Source organism: Triticum aestivum, chromosome 3B (genome assembly GCF_018294505.1).
Source record: "Triticum aestivum cultivar Chinese Spring chromosome 3B, IWGSC CS RefSeq v2.1, whole genome shotgun sequence".
In the NCBI taxonomy this organism is placed as follows: domain Eukaryota; kingdom Viridiplantae; phylum Streptophyta; class Magnoliopsida; order Poales; family Poaceae; genus Triticum; species Triticum aestivum.
The window spans coordinates 354,170,276-354,183,642 of record NC_057801.1 but is presented as its reverse complement, the minus strand read 5'-3'; the positions used below and the strand labels follow the sequence as shown (position 1 = coordinate 354,183,642).

General features: G+C 41.1%; 1 long non-coding RNA gene across 9 annotated transcripts; it reads left to right on the top strand.

Moving 5' to 3' along the window:
• Positions 1-8,768: 8,768 nt before the first annotated feature.
• LOC123069883 (uncharacterized) lies at positions 8,769-13,130 on the top strand. 9 transcript variants are annotated; one of them, XR_006433161.1, is made up of 6 exons: positions 8,769-9,136; positions 9,442-9,525; positions 9,670-9,811; positions 11,445-11,815; positions 11,897-11,998; positions 12,636-13,130. It is a non-coding gene; the product is annotated as an uncharacterized lncRNA (long non-coding RNA). The 9 variants fall into 9 exon arrangements; XR_006433157.1 differs by having other exon boundaries at positions 9,410-9,525; positions 12,636-13,123; XR_006433156.1 differs by having other exon boundaries at positions 9,442-9,529; positions 12,636-13,121.
• Positions 13,131-13,367: the final 237 nt, after the last annotated feature.

Sequence of the window (13,367 nt, the reverse complement as noted above, 5' to 3'; positions counted from 1 at the left end):
ATCCTTGGGTCCTTGAGTTGCTTAAGATTTCCAGGACCTCAACCAAATGCAAGAATAAATATTATATGCATATGATGATCTATATATAACATCCAAATTGAAAATTGGGATGTTACATCGCTCTATCCAAACTTTGAGAGTTTTGACTACAATGGTTGCCGATCACCACCTGGTGCTGGGTAAGAACTGGTAAGAATTTGAGATTTGCTTGACAGATTTGTGACACCCGACCACCACCACTTTCCAGTAGCCTGTAGGATCATATTCTTGTTTGTTCCTATTGCGGCTAACTATGGCAGGACTACAAGCCGATGAGATTGACTGGGAGAACATGACAAACAAGGAGCTTCATGATAAGTTTCATCAAATGTTGGGTCAACAGGTGGAAGACATGATGTCCAGGTTTGGAAAGGCAATGGAGAAGATGGATGACATTGAGAAGACAATTGACACCAAGTTGGATGCCAAGTTTGATGAAGTACTCAAACGTCTCCCACAACCACCTCCATGCCACGATACAGTAGGGCGAGCACATCGTGTTCCTCTTGAGCCAGGACAAGATTCTAGTGCTGCTGCTACTGTTTTTGATGCTTCTGTAGCTCCTTCTGCTACTTCAGAGGTGGATGACTATTACAAGGATGAGGTTGATCAAAATCAGAACTACGTGCAGCCACCAGCACCACCACCAGCAGGTCGACCTCAGGAATATATTCGCAACGGTAGGCCTGCACCACCACCACAGGTACGAGATCATGACCATATTCCTAAACTGAAATTGAATATTCCACCATTTGAGGGTAGATATGTTCCTGATATATATCTTACTTGGGAGTTAGAAACTGAACAACGTTTTACATGTTTACAATATCCCGAGGAGAGACGGGTTGTTGCTGCTGTTTGTGCTTTCCCTAGTTTTGCATGTGTATGGTGGTCTAAACATTGTAGATTATATCCTATTCCAGCTACCTGGGGTGCTTTGAAAACTGCTATGCGTACTCGTTGGGTTTCACCATATTATCAATGTGAATTACTTCAAAAACTGCAGCGTTTGAGACAAGGAAAAAATTATGTAGAAAAATATTATTAGGAATTACAAACTGGCATGATTAGATGTGGTATTATTGAGGAGATTGAAGCTATGCTTGCATGTTTTATGGGTGGATTAAATAGAGATATTCAGACCATTCTAGAGTATAAGGAGTATAATAATATCACTCGTTTATTCCATCTTGCTTGTAAAGCTGAATGTGAAGTGCAGGATTGACAAGCATTGGCACAAACTAACTTTTCTGCAGGTCGACCTTCGTCATGGACACCGCATGCATCTTCTACTGCCACTGCACCAACACCTCCATCAGGTGCCACCTCCAGCCTTGATACAAGAAAGCAGGCACAACCACCACTATCTGCCAAGAGCGCACCTGCCGCGCCTGCACAGAGCTCTTCTTCTTCCATGGCATCAACAGGGCACACAAGTGATATTATTTGTCGTCGTTGTAAGGGAAGAGGTCGTTATGCGAGAGAATGCAAATCTAAGTGTGTGATGATTGCTACTGAGGATGGTTAGTATGAGTCCGCTAGTGACTATGATGAGGAGACTTTGGCTCTTATTACATGTGAAGAACATGGTGGAGATGATTCTGAACATGAGATGCAATACATGGCTCCTAAAGATGCTAATAGGTATGAATGTTTAGTTTCTCAACGTGTTTTGACTGTGCATGTCACACAAGGTGAGGAAAATCAGAGGCATAATTTGTTCCATACAAAAGGAGTTGTGAAGGAACATTCTGTTCGCGTCATCATTGATGGAGGGAGCTGCAACAACTTGGCTAGCATGGAGATAGTGGAGAAGTTATCTCTCACCACAAGACCACATCCACATCCTTATTATATCCAATGGTTCAATAACAACGACAAGGTTAAGGTAACGCGTACTGTTCCTTTGCATTTTAGTATATCTACATATGCTGATTATGTTGATTGTGATGTGGTACCCATGCAAGTATGTTCCTTATTACTTGGTAGACCTTGGAATTTGATAAAAAATCTGTACACCTTGCTAGAAATAATCAACATACTCTTTTTCATAAGGATAAACATATTACTTTGCTTCCTATGTCTCCTGATTCTATTTTGAAAGATGATATTAATAGAGCTAATAAAGCAAAACAGGAGACAAATAAGAGTGAAAATCATATTGGGGCAAAAGATTTTGAGCAACAAATGAAGCCTAATAATAAACCATCTAGTGTTACTTCTGAAATTAAAATGAAAAGTACATGTTTATTTGCCACTAAATCTGATATTGATGAGCTAGATTTCAGCAAATCTGTTTGCTATGCTTTTGTGTGCAAAGAGGCATTATTTTCATTCGAGGACGTGACTTCCTATTTGCCTCCTGCTGTCACTAAAATTTTGCAGGAGTTCGCTGACGTCTTTCCATAAGACGTGCCAGCTGGATTACAGCCTATTCGAGGGATTGAGCATCAGATTGACTTCATGCTCCTTTACTCCAACTTCCTGATTTTAATAAGACTTTTGAGCTTGAATGTGATGCTAGTGGAATTGGATTAGGCGATGTGTTATTACAAAATGGCAAACCTGTTGTATAGTTTTTTGAAAAATTGACTGGGCCTGGTCTGAATTATTCTACTTATGATAAAGAATTATATGCTCTTGTTCGGACTTTAGAAACATGGCAACATTATTTATGGCCCAAAGAATTTGTTATACTTCTGATCATGAATCTTTGAAACATATTAAAAGTCAAGCTAAACTGAATCGTAGACATGCTAAATGGGTTGAATTCATTAAGACTTTCTCTTATGTCATTAAACACAAGAAGGGTAAACAAAATGTTATTACTGATGCATTGTCTCGTCGCTATACTATGCTTTCACAACTTGACTTCAAAATATTTGGTTTGGAGACCATCAAAGATCAACATGTGCATGATACTGATTTTAAAGATGTAATGCAGAATTGTAAAGAAGGAACAATGTGGAATAAGTTCATCCTCTGCCTTCTTCACGAACTTGATCCATGTTCTTCCTTCTTTACAATTCTGCAATACATCTTTAAAATCAGCATCATGCACATATTGATCTTTGATGGTCTCCAAACCAAATATTTTGAAGTCAAGTTGTGAAAGCATAGTATAGCGACGAGACAATGCATCAGCAATAACATTTTCTTTTCCCTTCTCGTGTTTAATGACATAAGGGAAAGTCTCAATGAATTCAACCCATTTAGCATGTCTACGATTCAGCTTAGCTTGACTTTTAATATGTTTCAAAGATTCATGATCAGAATGTATAACAAATTCGTTGGGCTATAAATAATGTTGCCATGTTTCTAAAGTCCGAACAAGAGCATATAATTCTTTATCATAAGTAGAATAATTCAGACTAGGCCCACTCAATTTTTCAGAAAAGTATGCAACAGGTTTGCCATCTTGTAATAACACACCTCCTAATCCAATTCCACTAGCATCACATTCAAGCTCAAAAGTCTTATTAAAACCAGAAAGTTGGAGTAAAGGAGCATGTGTCAACTTATCTTTCAATACTGTGAAGGCTTCTTCCTGTGCGGTACCCCAAACAAAAGGCACATCCTTCTTTGTAAGCTCGTTGAGAGGTGCAGCAATGGTGCTGAAATCTCTCACAAAACGCCTATAGAATCCAGCGAGGCCAAGAAAACTCCTCACTTGTGTGACCGTTTTGGGCTGCAGCCAACTCTCAATAGCTTCAATCTTATCTTTGTCAACTTCAATTCCCTGTGGAGTAACGACATAGCCAAGAAAAGATACTCGGTCGGTGCAAAAGGTGCACTTCCCAAGGTTACCAAACAAACGTGCATCACGTAGAGCAATAAAAACAACACGTAAATGTTCCAAATTTGCTTTCAAAGATCTGCTATAAATCAATATGTCATCAAAGTAAACTAACACAAATCGTCCAATGAAAGCACGTAAAACTTCGTTCATTAATCTCATGAAAGTACTAGGTGCATTAGTTAACCCAAAAGGCATGACTAACCACTCATATAATCCAAACTTAGTTTTAAATGCTGTTTTCCATTCATCTCCCTATTTCATACGAATTTGATGGTATCCACTATGCAAATCAACTTACTACAAGGATTCCGGCCTATTGCAACAAAATTTATTGCTACAGCTACGTTTTGTTGCAATAAAATACAATATTACCACAAATTCTCCGGTTATGGTAATAGGCCGCACATATTGCCATAACTTAGTTTCATCGTGATAAATACTAACTTTGTTGCAATACAGGCCTCATATTTCAACAAACTGTATCGGCGTTGCAATATGGTAGCGTTATTGCGACAAACAAATTCCGTTGCGCGAGGGTAGTCATTTTATTGTAATAGAGACTAGGTATTTCAACAGAATAACTATTCGTGGCAATATTAAAAAAATATTACGACATCGGCATGATGTTGCATTAGTTACGAATATTGTTGCAAAAAAGTGGCTAACTATTGCAACAAACTGCATCAGCGTTGCAATATGGTAATGATATTGCGACAAACAAATTCCGTTACGGGAAGCAACCATTTTTAATAGAGACTAGATATTCAACAGAATAACTATTGTGGTAATATTTGAAAATATATTGCAACATCACTGCGACCTTACATTAGTTACAAGTAAAATAGTGGAAAAATATATTATTTGAATTTATAGATATTAAGTTATGATTTTTGCAAGCTTTAAGGAGCAATTAAAATATATTTTAATTGCACCAATTTCAATTAACCAAAACAATGAAAAGTTTATAAATGGATAGAATACACTTTATTGATAGGAATATATATATAAATAATTTGTTCAATTTGGATTTGAAATGGCCAAGTTGTTGCCATTTTAAAACTAGGGTGTTTTCGGCCAAAACAGGGACTTGTCAGATAGAAACCAAAAATGAGCCACAATTGGGGAAGCACTTGCAGATTGGTACGACTTTTCAGTCTGTTATGGAATGATCTAAACCGCGTATTGACGGTGTATCTGACCATAGGGGCCTGTTTGTCAGGTGCTGACAGGCATCTTCTTTTGCGGAAAAAAAAACCTTATAGTTTTATTTATGTTTGCCAAAAAAGCGTCTCGAGAGACCGTTTACCGCGCAAGCACTCTCACCGCTGCACCACTGCAGGAGTTCATTCTTTTGGAAGGCATACCCTCTTTTACACCAGAAGCTAACTGCAAAACTTCGAAGAAATAAAAGCGCCCCCGCAAGGATTCGGAACTGGGGAAAACTCCGCGATGAGCACTCGTCGCCGCTGCTCCATTGCGCCGTTCCTTTGAAATAGCAGGCTTATTTCTTTGTATATTTTTGGTACGTTGCGTTTTTTATCTGTTTTTTTGGCATTTCTTTTATCTTTTTTTCCAGATCTTGCGTATTCTTCGGATCGTATGCGGTGTGCGTATTGTATATTGAAAAAACTGTACACACATATGTATATGGTATATTAAAAGAACGTCCAATTATATACGATGAACATTTTTATAATACGAAAAAGTTCATTGTATATTAATAAAGTGTTCAATGTTCAGTGTGTTTTTACAAAAAACATCGCATACTAAAAAGTTCACTGTAAATTAAAAAAAATGTTAAAAGTATTGAAAAAGGGTCTTATGTATATTATACAATTTTGCGTGTTGTTCCGATTCTACGAAGAAGGGTCCTATGTATATTCAATGTTCAATGTTATGAGTCTATGAAGAAGGGTCCTATGCATATTATAGAATACACATAAATATGCCGTGTATACACATAAATATGCCGTGTATATATACATTGTATTTCTATATATTATACACGTAAACATACAATTTTGTGCGTTGTCCACAAACTGTATATATGTGTACACACACTAATCTAGACACACACACACACACACACACACACACACACACACATATATATATATATATATATATATTCTGATAAAAGTATAAAAAATGGAACTGTCAAAAGTATAGAAAGGCATACTCCTGTTACTTGATACAAACGGCGGTATGGCGCAGCGGCGGCGAGCGCTCACCGCGGAGGGCCTGTATCGGGCTCGAAGCGCTCGCTCGTTTTGGTTTTCCGACCTTTTTTGCATTCTATAAAATATTTTGTGCCTGCCTGTAGAACCAAGCTATGGGTTGACTTGGATCCTGCGCTGCCGGACTTGGCACCGGGTCGTAGCTGTATACTTTTGTATTTCTTTTTGTCAAACTCACAAAAAGAAGTGCAGCTGACAGGATCGATCGTACGAAAGGAAAGAGCGCAAACCACTAGGTTATCCCATCGGTTGTGATATACATGCTTTTTTCCTTCTTTTATTTGTTCTGTCATTTCGTGGTTTTTTCTCCTGCCATTTTTATTTTATTTTTTTCTTTCTTTATCCCTTTTTCTTTTTTCCAAATGCATGGATTCCTTTCAAATTCCAGAACTTTTTAAAAAGCAATGATGTTTTTTTCTTGAAATCCATGAACTTTTACTCAAATTCATGAACCTTTAAAAAAAATCATGAACAGTAGCATCGATTATACCAGTAGAACTGGATATAGCAACTAAACCATGATATTCCAACAAGGACGGCAGCGGCGGGCTCCTTCGCCCCCTCGCACGTGGATCCGATGCGGGACGGATCTGGCGGACAAGGGCGTCGTGATGCGGAGGGTTGCGGCGGCTCGATCCGGCTTCCTAGCGGCTACGTTGGGAGGCGGGTGACGCATATGTGGCCTCCGGTGGTGGGGGTGTGCTCGGTCTTGGTGGCGGCGGTGATCGAGCAAGATCTGTGGTACCAAGCACCAGGTGGCGCGAGTTGCGGACGACGATGGGAGGGATCCCTAGACACCTCCCAGCGCCATGCCGTCCGCTCCTCCCCTCCCCTGTCGCTGCCAGAGGGTGTTACCGGGTGAAGCCTGGCCAGCGGCAGTGACGGCAGGGCTCCTTCGCCCCCTCGTGCGTGGATCCGATGCAGGACGGATCTGACGGGCAAGGGCACAAAAATTTGAAATATATCCCCAGTTTTAATTTTGTCATAGCAACTAGGGACTAAACAATGGTACGCAATTGAAGATCCATGATGAAACAACACATTCCTAACACAAAAGATCTCAAAACAAAATTGGTTTGGTTGTTAATTTACACAGTTGAATCTTTATGGTTTTCGTTGAAACAAAAATGACATGATGATTATGTTGCACCTACTTTGGCGCGAAGGAACCATCCATGGACTATCTGGTAAGATGGAAGATGTTGAGATCACCCCATCTCAAGATCAAAATGTGAGACCGAGACTGACATAGATCGACCGTCTCATCAACTCATCCCATTTGTACTTTTGTTCCAAGTCAAGAGTATAACCTAGTAGTTTTAAAGTGAGGGCCGCATGAGGTTTATGTGAGTTGTAATTCAAAACTGGCCAAGTTTTTGCTGCTTTTTGAAATGATTTTCGAAATTGTAGTGCAAACCTGGTTGTACCTACAACCGGGTCGTCCGACGACAACGCGCTAGCACCGGTCGCGAACCCTACTTCCGCGTGACGGCCACCCCTACCAGGTTGCAGCTCGTGTCGTCCTGACCCGGGCGGCAAGCCCCGGCCGGCGAGCCGCCCCTCTGACCTTGCATGCCGCTCCTGGTCGGCCATGGCTCCCGTCGCCCGCTTCCTCCATCCTCAGTGCTGACAAAGTAGTTCCACTGTCACTCTTCCCGACCTTCGCCCGCGAGCTGGAGCCTCTCCATCGTCCATGGATGCGAGCTTCCCACACGCCACCTACCGCCGGACTTAGGAAAGATGACGGACGTGGGAGGATTTCATTGGCAATGTTCCGATCTAGTTCGGAGGGAAGATGACGGCCGTGAGACAATTTAGCAGCATACCAGCAAACATGCTCGTGCGTTGCAACAATATAAAAAAGTTGACGTGCTTCTTTAAGATGCAAACGCCAATTATCATTAATCAGGTTGGACCGATAAAGCATAAGTTGTCTCATGACAAAAATAATAAATCAATTAACAACACGATTCTTTGAGGGGCTAGTTAATTTTTTTAACACAGTACAATTTGAAGTCGTTCACATACACGAACATACACTTACCATGAACGCACACCCTATCTCTATGAGCACTTTGAGAAAGTAAGCCGGCATAACATCTTGAGATTTTACAAAGTCACCGGCGGCATTTCGTAGTCGGTCTCCCCTCACTGAACGAACATCGCGGGAAGCGTGAAAGAAATTCAGGAAATATCAAGTATAGGAATTCGACCCCCTGGTAGGCTGGAAATACTGTCGATGTGAATCCTACCATTCAACCACATGTTGGTTTGCATGCTAATTCTAAATTTACGACGTGAATCTTAGTCAGCTGATTGGGTGAACAACCTTATTTTTAGATTACCACACTGATAATAAAAATATCATACATACAATGCTTATTTTAAGATACCATCATTAGACAATAAAAAATGTGGCAAATCCGGCAACATCCGCATAGTTGAGAGAACAAATATTGTGTACGCTAACACGTCTGCCGGTCTTGGGGATTTTCTTTACATTAATTAAAATCAGGAAAACAATTATGATAATCCCACGGCAGCCATGCCGGGCTCATATGCAGACGAGTCGCTCCGGCCGTGCGGTCCAGTACCAGCACCTTCTCTAACATATTTTCTTTCAATCTATTTTTCTGTAAATGGTACAGCACAGCCCAGCCGACCGGAGCCCCCCCCCCCCCCCCCCCCCCCAATTTCCCATCTAATCTTAGCCTCTCGTCCGATTCCGTCCTCTCTCGGTTTCTCCTTCCTCGCCCCTCGGGTTGACTCCTCCTCCCTCGACCCCATGGGAGCGAAAGTGCACAGAAGCGAACTGTCGTCCTCGAGTGGAAACGTCCGTGCATAATGAATCCCTAGCCGTCTCCCATTCCCCATCCCTTTCTCTCCCCAACCATAGAAAACCCCATGCGGGGACGGACACAGCAGAACGCAGCTTCATCTAGGGTTTGCGGCCACCGGCGGGGTAGAACCGGCGGCGATGGCGCGGCAAGATCGCAAGGTGATCGATATAGAGGATGGGCGGAGCCGCAGTTCAGCTCAGAGTACTCGTGATTCTCTACAGGTAGGTCACCTCTCGCCCCCCCTCCATCCGGCCATGCGTAGGCTGGCCCGATCGGATCTTATCTAGGGTCTTTTTGAGGCGCAACATGATATACAAACAGCACCACGAGCCCTTCATTTTCTTCGTTCGATTCTATCCTTTGGGCCACCCGCTTCTGTTTACATTTTTCCTACTATATTTGATTACCAATTAGGAAAGCCTCCGCTGCTGCTATGCTGTACGTATGGAGATGATCTGTATGCCAGATCAAAGTTTCAATTAGTTTTTTCGCAGGGCCTTAAAACATCGACGTTTCCTATCTGCAGCGATCTGAATGACTCCCAGCCCACGAAGCAGCGTGGTTGCCAAGCATGACATGACTGAATGCCCGATGGTCATGATACGATCCGGTAGGTACGTGCCTGATCTCGACTACTATTATATATTTTTAGGTTGCTTTTCTGCATATCTTTTTCTTGATATATTATTGTCAATGCATAATTTATAGAATTTTTTTTTGATCTTGCGGAAAATACTCTATGTTTGATATGTAGATTACTGGAACGTCTAGGAACTGCTCGATATGACAGCTTACACAAGAAGGTACATAATGAATTTTTGTAGGATAAACATTCTTGATGATTTAAGCAGCGACAATGCCCAATAATGTGTTGTTGGACCAACTACGGTCTTGAGGTTTGTGCAAAGATAATATGATTTCCATTCTCTGTCAATTTGTTACTGATATTATCTCATGAAAATTGTTGCCTATTAGGCTGTCATTTGTTACCCTGTTAAAGGAGAACGCAAACTTCTTCCAAAAGAATCATTTTTTCCATTTGCTACCTTCTGATTACACTACTAAGCGATTTGACCCTAAGTTCTCCCTTCCTAATTCTGTTGTTTCGCCATGTTTGCCAGACATGAAAAAAACTATGGGGTTTGTTGTTATATAATAATAATTTCAGTTACCTCCCATGTCAAAATGTCCGCACAAAGTCCTAGCAAAGTACATTACCCTCATCAAGGACATGTACAATAATGTTGTGACAAGTGTTCGAACAAGTGATGTCGACATCGATGACTTCCCGATTAAGATAGGACTGCACCAGGGGTCAGCTTTGAGCCCTTATCCTTTTGCATTGGTGATGGATGAGGTCACAAGGGGTATACAAGGAGATATCCCATGGTGTATGCTCTTTGCGGATGATGTGGTGCTAGTTGACGATAGTCAGACGGGGGTAAATAGGAAGTTAGAGTTATGGAGACAAACCTTGGAATCGAAAGGGTTTAGGCTTAGTAGAACTAAAACCGAGTACATGATGTGCGGTTTCAGTACTACTAGCTGTGAGGAGGAGGAGGTTAGCCTTGATGGCCAGGTGGTACCTCGGAAGGACACCTTTCGGTATTTGGGGTCAATGTTGCAGGAGGATGGGGGTATTGATGAAGATGTGAACCATCGAATCAAAGCCGGATGGATGAAGTGGCGCCAAGCTTCTAGCATTCTCTGTGACAAGAGAGTGCCACAAAAGCTAAAAGGCAAGTTCTACAGGACGGCGGTTCGACCCGCAATGTTGTATGGCGCGGAGTGTTGGCCGACTAAAAGGCGACATGTTCAACAGTTAGGTGTGGCGGAGATGCGTATGTTGAGATGGATGTGTGGCCACACGAGGAAGGATCGAGTCCGGAATGATGATATACGAGATAGAGTTGGGGTAGCACCAATTGAGGAGAAGCTTGTCCAACATCGTTTGAGATGGTTTGGGCATATTCAGCGCAGCCCTCCAGAAGCTCCAGTGCATAGCGGACGGCTAAAGCGTGCTGAGAATGTCAAGAGAGGGCGGGGTCGACCGATTTTGACATGGGAGGAGTCCATTAAGAGAGACCTGAAGGATTGGAGTATCGACAAAGAGCTAGCTATGGACAGGGATGCGTGGAAGCTTGCTATCCATGTGCCAGAGCCATGAGTTGGTTGCGAGATCTTATGGATTTCACCTCTAGCCTACCCCAACTTGTTTGGGACTAAAGGCTTTGTTGTTGTACCTACAATTACCCTCTGTTAATTTGTGTTTCATCTGACATTTCATGCTAACATGCTTAGAAAAAAATTAATGATATCTGGTATGGGTTAAATTGCCAAACCTTCAAGACTGCTCATTGGAGTGAGGACGTGGTCGGACATTCACCCTACCATCCATTGACTCATTGTTGCTGATATCATAGTGCATACAACCTTTTTCACATGTGTTATCTTATTTCACCATGGATAATGCACTGTTTATGTATATTCATTTGTTGTATGCTTTACATGACAAATGGGACCTGGAAGATACACCAGAACAGAAGAAAAAGTTCTCAAAATTGTGGAAGAGCGATATAGTGGTTGGCGATCAACTCTAAGCTCCACTTACAAGGCATACAAAACAGATGCAACTAGATTGGCTAATCTGCTGGAAGATTTACAACCACAAGAGTAGGAATGGATGATTGAGTACTTTGGCACTGATTCAAAATTTCAGGTTGTCTCTAAGATCACTCTTTGTCTACTATGTGTTAAGATGAAATTGCTTTTCTGTCTGGTTATATTTGGTTTCAATGAATTGATAGGAACGCAGCCAAAAGAACACCGATAGTCGTAAGAAACAGAAGACAAAACACAGAATTGGATCAAAATCTTACTCGCAACTAAGTTTTGAGAAGGTATGAGTGTAACTAAATATGATGCCTCGCTGCTAACTATGGTATCATGTTTCAAGCATCTCATTGCTATATTACTTGCAGAGAAACTTGGAAACTAGAGAAGAGCCAGATTGTATTGCTCTGTGGGAACTCACGCACACGAAGAATGGAGCATGGTCTAACACAGAGTCCCAGGATGTTTACGTGAGTACACAGACTTTTGGGTTATTCTATAGTTATTCAACGATGTGCATTCAACATGCTTCTACATGAGCAGGGATTATTCATGCATTCGATCGTATTATTCTTGTTTCATCTTTTATAGTGTCAATATTGATGATGCATCTATAATTGTTCTTTCCGTTTTTACGACAAAGCACGCCTAAGATGTTGAAAACAAAAAAACTAAAACTCATGGTCCACTTTCAAGTGAGCATGTCATTAGCCTTCATAATTAGGTAGCTGCTGCTTCTCTTTCACCATGCATTTGCAGCATCGAGTCACAACTTCAAAAAATGAATGTGCTAGCTAGGGACATGAACTTAACTGAAACTGTAGATTGAGCCACAACTTAAATCAATAGTGGAAGTTTTTAGTACATGTACTTATGCTTATGCTTTAGACATTTACACTTGTAAAACTATTCTGATCCCTTAGTTACATGCTTGCTGACACAATATTACTCCAGTTAGTCTAGCGACGGTTCTTTTTAACAATGGGGCTGGAATAATTGTATGGCGTATGTTATGTTGGACTCATTAACTAGAACTATTTTTTTTCTTGATTGCAATGTTATCTTGGACTCATTAACTAGAAATATTTTTTTATTTCTTGATTGCAGGATCCAAAGAACTAGCTCGACTGGACTCTAGATCATGGACAATTTAGTCTTGGCACTTAATTAGGATGGCTAAATTACATTTGAGTTTTGTTTGATGGATATTTGCTATAAGAATTATGAATTTTATGAATCTACATATTATATGTATGGTTTTGAATATTGTAATTGAATGCTTGTATTTTTTTTAAGGTTACAATAGGCTATTGCCACAACCCACTTTTGGTTGCCACATGTTAGCACCACAAAAATTTAAATTGTCGCAATAGTTTATCGCTACAAACATTTCACCCATTGTGATACTTATTTATCACCGCCAAAGCTAGTATGTTGCAATTTCCTATTACGACGACTGAAATATTTGTTGCCATAACTTAATGCCACAAGTGTAGCATTCATGGCAAAATGCCTAATGCCATGAAAACAAGGATTGTTGCCATAGTTTATTGCCACAATTGACTATTGCCACAGAATAGTGTGCAGCACGAAACGAGTGTCGTTGCCATAGGTTGTTGCCACAAATGTCTATCGCCACGAGGTATCAGTCGCCATGATTTGTTACATGTTGCATTAAAGCTATCTCCACAAAGCAAATTGTGGCATCACATAAGTGTTGCCACGCAAAAACATGTGGCGACTTCCCACATGGTTGTTGCAATAACACACTTTATTGCCACATTTGCTTTTTTGTGGCAATAACCTATTACCATGCGTCCAGTCGCAACGGCTGCCAAC